This window comes from Papio anubis, chromosome 3 (genome assembly GCF_008728515.1).
Source record: "Papio anubis isolate 15944 chromosome 3, Panubis1.0, whole genome shotgun sequence".
NCBI lineage: Eukaryota > Metazoa > Chordata > Mammalia > Primates > Cercopithecidae > Papio > Papio anubis.
In genome coordinates this window covers 10,735,277-10,749,037 of record NC_044978.1, presented here as the reverse complement: position 1 = coordinate 10,749,037, position 13,761 = coordinate 10,735,277, and positions in this window count along the sequence as shown.

The following is a 13,761-nucleotide window of genomic DNA, read 5'->3' as shown; positions in this document are numbered from 1 at the left end:
ATTCAGAGAAACTTTTCTCCAAGCATCATGATGTCATTAAGTCACCTATTTCACCCACACATCTATAAGCCCTCTTTGGTTGGAAAATGGAGAGGAGGAAGAATTCCAAAGGATTGAATATTTATAAAACTAAGCTGCTGAAAATAAACTAGAATGAATTACTGTTAAACAGTTGATATAAATACCTTGGCCACAGGCAATAACTTGGCTGGTGACAACTGCACATCTTATTATTTGTTCAAAATTATTCTCTTCCCACCCTGACAGTATTTTATGGTAAGAGGAATATTACAGTCCACCATACTGACTTTGCCTTGGCCATGGGTCTTGTTTTGTTCAACGGATATTGAGCAGAATTGACATGCCACATCTAAGCAGGGGCTTTAAATATGCTCATATGGTTTCCTGGGACCTCTTCCTTTCTCTCCACCATGAGAACAAAATGTTTCAGATAAAAGCCAGTCCTTCATTCTGCATTCTGGAATGACAAGATATATGAAGCAAAGTCTAGCTGAGTCAGACAATCCAGATAGAGAAAAAAAGTCATAACTGAATTTCAGCCTTCCTGTGACACGAGCAAGAAATAAATGCTTATTGCTAAATGCACAGAGAGACTGTTTTTGTTTATTTTCATAACAGCAGAAAAGCTGACTTATTAATGGGTTTATAAAAAGATTATATAAGGTATGGTTATGATTGTGCAAATGACCTTTTTAAATAGAGGATCAACTCTGACAGCTAGTATCATGGGATTCTGTTATTCAAAGTGCCTCTCTCTTATTGACAGTCATTAATCTTTGAGATGTATACACGTGGATGGAGGATAGTTCTACATCTTTTCTTTTCCAGTAGTCTTTTTAGGTACTTTTTGTTGCAGAAATTATCTACATTGTCATCAACTTTCAGGTATATTTGTTATACTGTTTTCACAGAGCTCTATATTTTCTGTCTTTATCAGTTTGCCCAAATATGAATGTGCTCAGCACATTCTTTTTACATAAGATAAGTCATCAGAAACCTTGAGTCTTTAGAGTATTAACATATTTGGAAGTGGTAAAATTTCTTATGGAAAATAATTTATAACATTTAAATTTTGTTAACTCCAATTAATGGCAGAAAATGAGAAAAGTAAACAAAATAACTGAGTGCCTACAGGTGAGGTGGTTGTCTGCTGATAACTATTGAAATATTGGCATTAAGTTTTCACCCCAAAATGGGATAATAGTCAATGTGATCTATTTAAAAACTATATAGGATCATGATTTCATAGTTAAATTAAATATATTTCTATTGCATTCAAATTTGTAAATGGACTTACTCAGCCAATTCCTCATTATTTGCAGCTGCAGTCATTTGAGTTAATTAGGTAAAAAGTCACCAAGACCCTACCATTGATTTAATAAAATCCTTTTGGAGACACTTTATTGCTAGATTGCTATTGCAGTATATTTACCTCAGAGAAATACCTTCATGTGACTCTGTGAAGGAAGTCTATCACATCTGTCTCTTAATGCTTATAATACTGGGAGAGAAAATAAATAACTGAATTATTTGTTCAAATACTAGACAACAACCACTGGATTTGGATCCACTGTATTCTAAAGGAAGCCATTTTGCCATCAGACCTTAACATTCTCTTAGGTACCTAACACACCAACACTGACAGAGATATTAGCAATGTTTTACAGCCCTCGAATAGTAAGCTTAACATTGTTTAAAAAATAATGTCACATTTATAAATCGAGCTTAAGCTCTTGCTAGACAATCTTAGGCATCCTTAAATTCATCAGAGTGGTTAAAAATAACATCATGGGAACGACAATATTCTATAGCGAACCTATAAATGCCCAACTTCTAATTTTCATGGGACGTTTTATTCTTCAGATGATGCTACTTGGGCTTCTAAATACTGAAATACAGAAAACTCTGCCTAATGAAGGGAAAAATATCAAAGCAGTGAAACAAACGAAGTCTTGATTTCTTTTATTGCAATGCCCTGAATTTTGTTTATATACAAAAAATAAAAATAACTCTCTAATTTTCCCCTTTAAAAAACGTTATGTGGAAACACTTAAGTACGAACTGAGATTTTTTTCATGACTACGCTTTTAATGTGACATCAGCCTACCTCTTCCACATAACAGTGTTCATTAAAGTCTGCAAGCTGCTGCAGCAAAGGTCTTCTGTCAAGGTTTCTGTGCATTTCCCCTTTGGTTTCACATTTTTAATTGGTTTAACCAAAAAGACCATAATCTCTACCTGGTAACAGGAAGATATCCAAGTTTCATATTAGCTTTCTTATCTCTAGCGGTTATCTCTAGCAATCCAGAATACTAACAAACAAAATCTAAGGACCTCAGTGACTAGAAAAAAAGAGAAAGAAAATCATTTTGGGAAAGTTTTACCACTAGACCACATGGTTCCACGCAATTTTCTCTGGTGTGGTCTCAAACATATTGTAAGAAGACTTCCAATGAGTTGAGGATTTTTTTTGTTAAGGTGCTATATTGCCAAGCTGTTAGAGTAATGCAGCTGGGTCTAAAATTTTTGGCTTTTTAGTCCAAGCTGAACAGTGTCCATAGATTTTTCTGAGCCACTTCCAACATACAGTAGCAGCTGCTGTGTTTATGTACAATACTACTGTGCAAGTGGCAATTAAACTACAAAATTCTAGATATGTAGTTGGGAAGCAGCAGGCAGTCAGCACACAACTGGCATTGAGCTAAAACAGAAAAGATTCCTACTTTTGAAATGTAAGTCAAGCTAACAAACCCACGTTGCTGTGTGCAGAAAATGATGAGTAAAAACAAACGCTACTTGATAAAAGAGGACAAGCATCTTCCATATAAAATATAAATTTTTTTTTACATTTTCCACATGTGGCTTCAAAAACTACTTACAAGCAACATGATTTCTTTTGATATGTTATAAAATAATTAATATTTAAGATACGCTTCTTATAACAAGGTATTATTTGAGTGTATGTCCTCCGTGTACAAAATCCTAATAGTAATCTTATTAGGGAAAATGATTTTTAAATAATTACAGATTTTCCTTTTGATGTTGGGGGCATATGAATAAGGATGTCAAAATATCCCAGATTTTAAAAAAGGCAATTATTGTCACAGGCATTCCACTTTCTGGGTACTTCCTCTCCTGCACGTTTTAGACACAGTGTAAAAATTCCCTGAAAAATTAAATTCAGTGGACGTCACATTTCAGCATCTGTCATTAACCCCAAAAAGGATATTTTCTCTGTGAGTGATGCTTCCTGGGATATTAACTGGAACAATGTCAGGCGAGCCTGGTTACCCTTCATTAATGTAGTGTCCAATGTTATAACTTTCCATATATTGTTAAATAAATCTTTTCGTGCTTTAAGGAGAGCATGCTATCTTGCCTTATTTGGGAAAAAATAATTTACTTTTATAATTTATTGGTTTATTAAAGGATATAAAATGAACCGTCGATTTAATTCATACTTATTCCATCTTCTAATGAAAGAAACCTTAAATACAAATGTCAGCAATGTTGTGTTTGTATATTAATGTAACAGAAAACAAACAAAAACTACTTAGTCTCTTTTCAATATTTCAAACACTCCTGGAATTTCAGTTATTATTTCTATCTGTATCTCTTTTCACTTTGGACACTCCATAATATCATTGGATTGCCCTGTTTCTAACACCAACACTAATGGGGAGGTAAAATATAGGACATGCTACTTGAAAAGATTCCAAAAGAACTGAAATTTGATCCTATCTAAATAAGTTATTAATTGTAAAACCTAGAGTGATCATTTAAGCCTGGTTAAATTTGGCACTTTTTAAATAATTAAGCCTATGACTCTCTAAAGAGTGTGTAAGATAGTTTCTCAAATCAGGGTACATTTACCCTATGGGGCATTTGTGGATGTGACTGGAGCAACACCAGATCAACCAGATCAATTGCAAGGCACTCCTCATGGTTAGAAGCCACACCTTCCTGTTTACTGCTGTCTTCCACTCCCCTACTACATGCCTGCCATGAAGTAGGTACTCATACATGTTTGATAAATAGAGATTGAAGCATTTCGTATTTCGGGAATACCAATTTAACAAAATGTTATGTAGTTGCAAAAGAGTTTATTTAATATTAAAATGACATTGACATATAGTAAATTGCAATATATGAGGTTTTTTTTTTTTTTTTTTTTTTAATGGATTCTCACCCTGTTGCCCAGGCTGGAGTGCAATGGTAATCTCAGCTCACTGCAACCTCTGCCTCCCAGGTTCAAATGATTCTCCTGTCTCAGCCTCCCTAGTAGCTGGGATTACAGGTGCCCGCCACCACACCCAACTAATTTTTGTATTTTTAGTAGAGATGGGGTTTCATCATGTTGGCCAGGCTGGTGTTGAACTCCTGACCTTGTGATCTGCCCAAATCGGAATCCCAGAATGCTGGGATTACAGGTGTGAGACAAGGTGTCTGGCCACATTTTTTATTTTATTTTATTTATTTTTTCATTTATGGTGATTCCAATTGTCATACCTCATAAGGCATTTAAGAAATGAAAGTTAACACTTGGGATGGGGATTGCTATTTGGCCCTCAAAATATATTTATCTGTTCTTTTGTATTAATCCTTTTAAGTGGGCTGCCCATTTAGCAACCAAGTGTTTCAGTCTTCATGTTAGGGGAGCTGTTTGTGTTGACCAATATGCAGAGCTCCTCTTTTTCCTGGGACACATGTAAACTACATTCACTGAGCCCCCTTATATCCCTGTGCCACCACGTAATGTGTCTGGGACATTGGAATTGACACATTTCCAATGTGTGCCAATTTCCAGCCTAACCTTGGAAATGGCCCATGAAAATGTTCTCCCACTCCTGCTCATTGCTCAATTAGATAACAGGAATTCATGTAGGACCCCAAGACTCTAAGTGGAAGTAGAAATGCTATATAGAGCATCTGTGTCTCTGAATGATTATATGGAGGAGAACCATTCAGAAGATCTATATAAACGAGAACACATGCCTTTGTTTGAGCAGGGAATAAAGCTTCACGCTATTAAATTAACTGGGATATTGAGATTTCTCTGTTCCTGAAAAACAGTTTAGCCAACCCTAAATAAAACAAATTTGTATCCAGAAATAGGGAGCTGGGATATCAAATTATTATATGTCATTGGCTTAATGTTAAGGTGTGGATGATAAGGAATTTTACATTGAAATTTGTAAAGATATATGTTATGTGTCAGGAAAACTTTTGGTAAAATCATCAATTTGATGGCATAAAAGGACTAGGTATATGCCATTGTGCTGGAAACCATGAGGTAAGAAGTTGGAAAATAATGTCATAGTTGTATGTATTGGCTAAAATTCACTATTTTTGGAAAAATATGATGAGAAAGATGAGTTCAGGAAGTAAGTGAATGATTTATAAGTAAGAAAATACATAGATTATAAAGCTTCCATAAATTCTTGAACTTTCAGAGTTAGAAAATCATATTGTACCTCCACTTCAAATAGTTGAAATTAAACATTTAAGTCTTTGAGGCTGGGTACAGGAGCTTACGTCTGTAATCCCAGCACTTCAGGAAGCTGAGGTGGGAGGATCGCTTGAGGCCAAGAATTTGAGATTTGCTTGGACAACATAGTGAGACACCATCACTACAAAAAATACAAAAATCAGCTGGGCGTGGTGATGTGCGCCTCTAGTTGAAACTACCCAGAAGGGATACTGTGAGCCCAGGAGGTCAAGACTGCAGTGAGCTATGATAGCACCACTACACACTCTAGACTGTGCAAAGGAGTGAGACCCAGTCTCCAAAAAAGAAAAAAAAAGTATTGGATAGCATAGGACTAGTAACATTTGTCATTGAACAAATGTAACCAAGACATACGGGGTATGATCTGGAGAAAGTGGCACTGGAGCAAGAAAGAAATGAAATAAAACATATTTGAAAGTGACGTCTAAGAAAGAAATGTTGGACTGGTTAGTAGCATTGAAAGGGTTAGAACAGACTGTTTTCAGAGGAATGCATTGCCTAAGAAATGAGGAGCCCAGGCTAAAATAAAAATATCTTTTAGGCCTAGCACGGTGGCTCATGCCTGTAATCCTAGCACATTGGGAAGCTGAGGCAGGTGGATCTCTTGAGGCCAGGCGTTTGAGACCAGCCTAGCCAACATGGTGAAACCCTGTCTCTACTAAAAATACAAAAATTAGCCAGGCATGGTGGTACGTGCCTGTAGTCCCAGCTATTTGGGAGGCTGAGACAGGAGAGTCCCTTGAACCCAGGAGGAGGATACTGCAGTGAGTAGTGAACCTGGAGGACAAGAGTGAGATTCTGTCTCAAAGAAAAAAAAAGTCTTTCAATTATGACACTCATTATAGTCATCGACCTCCAGCCTTACAAAGGCACGAGTGGGCTGTGAAAATGAAAAGGCTGCTGCCACCCAAGGTGAGAAGCAGCCCGTCACTACTAATAGATATGCTGATTTTCTCCTAGGCCTCTGCTGATACCACCCTACTGGACACCTTATTACCGATACTATGGAGTCAGCGGTTGCCTTGTTATCTCTAGCTAGAGATGAAAGCCCTGACTCTCCTTTCCACATGCCTCCTCTGATAATACCCACTTATAATAATAACAAGCTTCACTATATTCTTGATACCCAGGAAACAGTTCAATTGGAATATTTTCTACTATAATATAAATTTGTCAATTTCTTCTTGTCATTCTGTCAAATAATATACAATGAAGTGTACTTCAATTTAACATTACGCTATTTTTCCTGGTAACTTTTTTTTTTTTTTATCATAATGAAGGTAGTGACCTTCATGAGGTACTACCCACTTGGGGTAAGTGGCACCTTGTTCCTGCCGGGTGGGGAGTGGACATCCAGGCCCTCCGTGGAGTCTCCGGCACTGTGGAAAATGGTTTTTGATTGCGCTGGCAGGGCTGAGTGTCCCAATTCTCTATTCAGCCTACTCTGAGACCACCTTGGTGGCGGATGGTGGTATTTGGGTCACATCATTACAACCGGGGAAGTGTGGAAGTCCAGGCTCCCCAGGGGACCTTTGCGGGTGTAGGGAGGAGTAGCGGTTGAGACATTTTGTTTTCTGTGGCTAGAGTTGGGCAGTATTGACTGTACATTTTCTGCACGGTTATGCTTCCCTTTTCTGGTCAGCTCGCTAGAGACAGCAAGCTTTATCGGAGCCTTTATTGGCATTTCTGGGTTGTCAGCGTCTCCTGCCCACATCTGGGGCATAAGAGGCAAAATGAAGGCTCAGCTCACTCACCAGCACATCATTTCTGGCTGCCAAGGTCCCTGGCTGGTCTGCCGTCTTCCCTCCACTTTTAGAGTCTTCTTAAACACTGTAACATTTTAAGTATTTTTAGTTGAACTTAAGTGAAGACATAGGGAAAAGTATATCTACCTCATCTTTCTAGAAATATAAGTTATATAATTTTAAAAGTATTATCATATATAGTGTTATTAATATCAAAATGTTTGAGGTCAGAAAAATTGTAATACGAGTAAGTTATTTTACAGTTGAGACATGTGAATTCCAGAATTGTCAAGACGATTATTAGAAGGTTCTCAAGGCTGGGGATTTATTGCATCCTACATTGCTTCAAGCTTAACATAGAATTTTCTAACCCGTGAAGCTCACTATATTCTTGATACCTAGGAAACAGTTCAATTGGAATATTTTCTACTATAATATATTTGTCCATTTCTTCTTGTCATTCTGTCAAATAATATGCAATGAGGTGTATTTCAATTTGACATTATATTCTTTTTCCTGGTAATTTTTTTTATCATAATGAAGGTAATGACCTTCATTAGCCCTATTTTTTTTTTATTTAACATTTTTCAATCTTCTGTGTTAATACAGCAACATTAGCTCTATTTCTTAACTTTTAAATTTCAGTCTTTTTGTGTTCTTCTAAGTGGTTTATAGCTGGATTTGGGAAAACAAAATCTAAAGGTATTATCTTCTTTGTAACTAGTGAGTTGCTATCATTTTTGATATTTTTTGATTTGTTACTGCCATCCATTTTTCATACTTTCCTTAACCCTGCTTTTTCTCTTTTATTTCCATCTTACCTTCCTTGTAATTGATTGGGGTTAGCACCCTCCTTTTTACTGCCGTTATTTTAAACAACTGATATCATATTTCTATTTCACAGTGATTTAAATTGTTATTATTCAAATTTAACTTTTTTATTATGATTATTTTTCGAGATAGAATCTCAGTCTTGTTGCCCAGGCTGGAGTGCCATGGCATGATCTTGGCTCACTGCAACCTCCACCTCCCGGGTTCAAGCAATTCTCTTGCCTCAGCCTCCTAAGTAGCTGGGATTACAGCTGCCTGCAACCATGCCCAGCTAATGTGTGTGTGTGTGTGTAATTTTAGTAAAGAGGGGGTTTCATCATCTTAGCCAGGCTGGTCTCAAACTCCTGACCTAGGTGATCTGTCTGCCTCAGTCTCCCAAAGTGTTGGGATTACAGGAGTGAGCCACTGCTCCCAGCCTAAATTTAACTTTTAAAAGCAAATATCACCATTACACTTGTTGAAAACTGTTGAGGATCTCAGGCTCCTTTAATTCTGACTACCAACTTCTGTGGTACACGCTGCATATTTCAGCATTATAGCTCTACCCATTGCATGTTCATCAAATGAGTCACTTTCTTATGGTTACTTCTGCCTCCCCATGTCAATGTTTCCTCTTGAATCTTCCATTTAGGATCCACGTTTTTTCCCAAATACTGTATCACTATTTTCCAGTTTTATTGTATTGGAAATAAATTCCCTTAGTCTTTTTCTAAAGTGACTTTATTTCATGAACTGTTGTAGAGTCATGGTTTCATTGCACAAAATTTTACTATTTTTTTCTACTGTCAGCAATTTGAAGATGTTAGAATAGTTTGTACCTTACATAAATTTAAGCATACTCAATATTATGTGACATATTATACTATCTCACTGTATTTCTGTGTGTTTTTGCGAATGTTCTAATTTAAATGAAGTTCACTCCACAGCCACCTAATTCCTCCGACTTGAGTTATATTCAAGTGTCTCAAAATGTGACACAGCCATTATTTTGCTACTTGCCATGCCTTTACGTTGACATTGAAGAATAATGGTACAAATGTGATCACTCATCCATCTCCTTGCTCTAATTCATCCTAGGTCAACTGAGAAAGTGTTTGATGACAATTTGCAGCATAGAGACAGAGAAGACACATGGGCACATGCTTTGGACTGCAAAACCCATAAGGTGTCCTTCCAAATGTTACATGGGGATTCTATAAAAGAAGCAACAATGCTAATTATTTAATACTAGTATTGAGAGAAGTGCTATCGTGAGTCAGCTTGACTCACAATACAAGACACTTGAAGACTAGAGTATGCTCCTGGGTTCTTAATAAACTGTGATCTGTCTGTACCTCCAGGTGAACGTGGTTGTTTTGACCTTATTGAAGTTTACGCATTTACCTGTTACTGTCCATTATCTTCTAACATCTATTGTTGGCTTTGAAAAATCTGTTGGGAATTTTCTAAGTCTGATCATTTGAAAGATAACTTTTCTTTTTTCAGGTTATGGGTTGTTTTTCTTATGCCTGATCTTTTTCTTTCTTCTCTGCCTTTTACTGGTATGTATCTAGAAATAGATTTTAAAATACTTTTCCAGACTTCATAAGTTTTTATAATATGAGATTACATGGTTCAGCGACTCTGAAATATCCTCGGTCATTCTTTTCTTTGAAGGTTGTCTTTCCTAATTCTCTTTATTCTATCCTTCTGGAACTCTTTTCCAAAGATTCTCTGGACATTCTCATTTCTTCTCCATGTCTCTCCAATTTTCTTATATTTTCTTTATTTCTCTGTCTTTCCTTCTAAGCAAAGCTTGTGAAAATTAATGCTCTTCTCTTTCATGGGCTCTTACCCTAGGATGTCAGTTATATAGAAAAAAAAGTTGTATTCAAGAATGAGAATCCAGTCTTGGTCTTTGGAGATCAAGTCAGTGTTGATTTAAATATGAGTTTATTGGCCCCATTTTTTCTTCAGATTTAGAGGGATCTGTGATTCTTTTCGATGCTGCTGCACTGCGTAACTTTCTTAGCCAGAAAACAGTGCACTTTTCCCTGAAAATAATAACTCAACTCTCCATAATGTCTCTTTCTAGTATCAAAATTACATGGTACGTAAGTTCCACAGAAGGGTAAATATGTAAATTAGCATACAATCTTAATGATTTTAATCTTATTGAAACACTCATGCTAGTTAAAATGTTAGTTTTGCTCTTGCTTGTAATTTTGTGGCAAATTTTCTCCATTTTTTTTCTCTAGATTTGAATGGAATTTAAAAATATCCCCAAACCTTTACTTTATGATTAAGAACATGATCATTGAGGACAAACAAGAAGAGATGATTTTATGCTGTTATCATGAGACAATTTTTTAAAAGACAATTTTCAGCAATTGCTGTTTTGATACTATAAAAGATGCAATGTATAAGATATAATCCACTCTTCAGTAATTTCAGGAGGACTTTCAATTAATACAGTAAGAGCAAACTAATAAGACATGAGATGTTTAGGGAAAGAAATATGCCTCTTGGGTTCTCATCAGATATATTTTTAACAGAGTTACAAGAACAGAAAACCTCAAATTCCTTCATGTGCATAATGAAACACTGACGATGTTATCCTTGAGAAGATTTTTTTCTGTGGAATGTATCCATATGGCGTTCAAATTCTTGAACACCCTAGAACGATATTGTAATGGAAGAACAACAGAAGAGAAGTCAAAGAAAATAAAGCTTTAAATAGTCTAAGAAATTTCCCACATTTTAACCTTCATTTGTAGCCTCCATTTTTTCCCTCATTTTCCCCATACAAGGCTTTGAGGGTTTTTCCCCTGTTTCTCTCCTTTTCGCTTCTCTACTTTATCCTGTTTAAACTACAACGTCTACAGTTGTTCTGAGTACATATTGTAAGACATATATATATTGATTTTTCTTTCACAATACAAAGTATCTAAATAGAAGAAGCTATTTTTGCAGGAATGATATGGCCTTTTGCTTTCTGTTCCCTGGTCAACTCAAAGTAAAGATAAAGAGCTCCATTAAATCTCTTTTTAATCGTGTAAGTGCCCTGATGAAATTGTCTCACAATACAAAACCATTATGTTAGACACAAATTAAGGCATGCACAAGACATTACAATGGTATTTAAAGTGAAATATTTATGAAGTGATTTAAATACTAATGACACAGCATTCCTAAAGGACTCACAAAATTAAAGGATAAGAACATTCCGCACCAGCATTTTAGACTCTCAGTCTGTTGCATGTTGCATATATTGTTTCTCATTACTCAGTTTATAGAAATGTAACCAGGAGATAGAAGAGAAAAAGAGCTTGTGGGGAATGAAGAATTATATTCGAAGGACATGCCCTCTCTTTTTACCCTTGAATATTAATACCAAGTGCAGCTTTACGTGGTTTACATAAGAAGCTCCTTATGGAGTAATTTCAACTATGCCAGACGCAATCTTGACCTTTATATTGGAGAGAATGTTTCCTGCTTTAGATAACTGTAAACAAACCAGCTTAATCCTGCCATTCTTCAAATCCAACGTATTTGCAGCTCTCTGTCCTGTCATTCTTAGCACGTTGGTAATCAAGTTCCTCATTATTGAGTTCTAGTCGTCACACGCAGAAACTACAATGTCCGGAAAAGATAAATACATTCCTTTCTGTGTGTACCTATTTTATCAATGAGAAAAATCTTTCCCAGATGCCCTCCAGCAGACTTCACCTGATTCCCATTGGCTAGGTTTAGGTCACATGTGCATGTGATCTTATCCAGTAATGATCCCACTCGGAGTGGGATGGTTTTCCTGTGCACATGGATCAGCAGATGGCAATTAATCACACAAAACCAGGACTATTGCCAATAAAAACAAAATGAATGGGGAGGCTTCTAATAAAAAAAAAAAAAAAAAACTGACCATACCTGCCATAACTCCTGAGCATTTTTCTAAAATTAAGTAAAATAATCCAAAGGAGAAAATAGGAATTTATAAAATTTAATTAACACTGTTTCCACCTTTGGCCACTGTATAGCCTCCTAAGGCATTACTGTTAATTTATTAAGTCTTTATTTACTCATAGCTGTAACATGTCGTAAATTGATTTCTTAAAACCTTTAACATTTGAAACAGCAATATGAAGATGAGATGAAACAGACTAAAGCAAACATTTTACTGTACAAAATAATATTAGATCACATTTACAAGCCCAGATTAAAATATTAACAAAGAAATGATGTAACAAATAGTCATTTTGCACAGCAGAGGGATGAATGTTGCTTTGTACTGCAATAGCTCTTTAGCTATCATTGTATAAAAACCAAATATAATGTTTGATGCTCTAGATAATACTTCTAAAATATATAGAGATATATATTTCCATTTCCTCAATGTTTTGAACATTGTGATAAAGAAGGGAGAGCCAATTTCAAGAGTAAATATTACAAGCAGATATGATTTAATGCTTAAATTTGAAGGAAAAAACTGCATTTTATTGGCTAACTCCTCACTGCTTGGTTGATGATCTCATTTAAAATATGTGTATTATGACTAAACTATAAAGCAGACAAAATCTGCCACTGGAACTACTTTAAGAGTATGTGAGTAGACATACTTCATTAATATATGCTATTACACTTAGTAATTTTAAAATGAAAACAAAAAATATGTAATAATTTGATGGGATTCTCTTTAAATTGGTTATTTTCATGCATGCTATTATACTTAGTAAATCAAGAAAAATGAAAAGAAAAAATGTAATATTTTGATGTGATTCTTTTTAAATTGGTTGTTTTAGCTTTCATTCAAATGAAGTGTTTTCGATACTGAAAAACAAAGTTTTTCTCTAAGCAATATAATTAAATTTATAAGATAAATAGTTTCAATAGTTATCTCTTAAAATATCAACATCTCCTATTTCAGAGATCCTGCATTTTAGAGATTGAATATGTAAATGTAACTATGCAAATCTACTTAAGTATTAAAAACAGTATTACAAATTGTAAGATCTTCAAGGTATGATAGGTTACATTCTCTGGATAACAAAATTATTGTTTTAAATGACTGACTATAAAAGTGGCTTAATATTTGCATTACATAAACAGAAGATGCCCTTAAATCATTTTCACATTATTTGACTCAAGTCAGAGTATACATAAATTGAAACTCTCTAAAACAAGGCTGTGTTGGGACACTGAGAAGGTGGCCCAGCCAAAACTTATATGAAGAAAGTGATGGAATGCCCCCATAGAACTATTCAACTAGTTAATACATCAGCACATCTCAAGAATATTTTTGTCTATCCAACTTCACTGATCATTGGCAGAACTTAGAACAATTACTCAATTAACGTTAAAATGGAGATCTGAAGCCAATTTTGAGTTATAATGCTAAATATTTCAGTGGTGTGGCCGAGTTACTCATGATTTTTGATTGTTTAGTTTTGTTTTTGTTTTTGTTTTTTCTCTTGACAGTAAAAGAAGTGGGTTGAGCTAACTGGTCTCTCTTCTGCTTTGTCTTATACTGTCTTTGAATGTTTGAACTATATTGTTGGAGCTCAAACACTCAAAAGACAGTGTAAGACAAAGAGAAGGTCTTAACATTAGTCATGTTATACTTAAGATATTTATGCGATATCTACATGTATTTAGTATTGAAATAAGGCTTGTAATTTT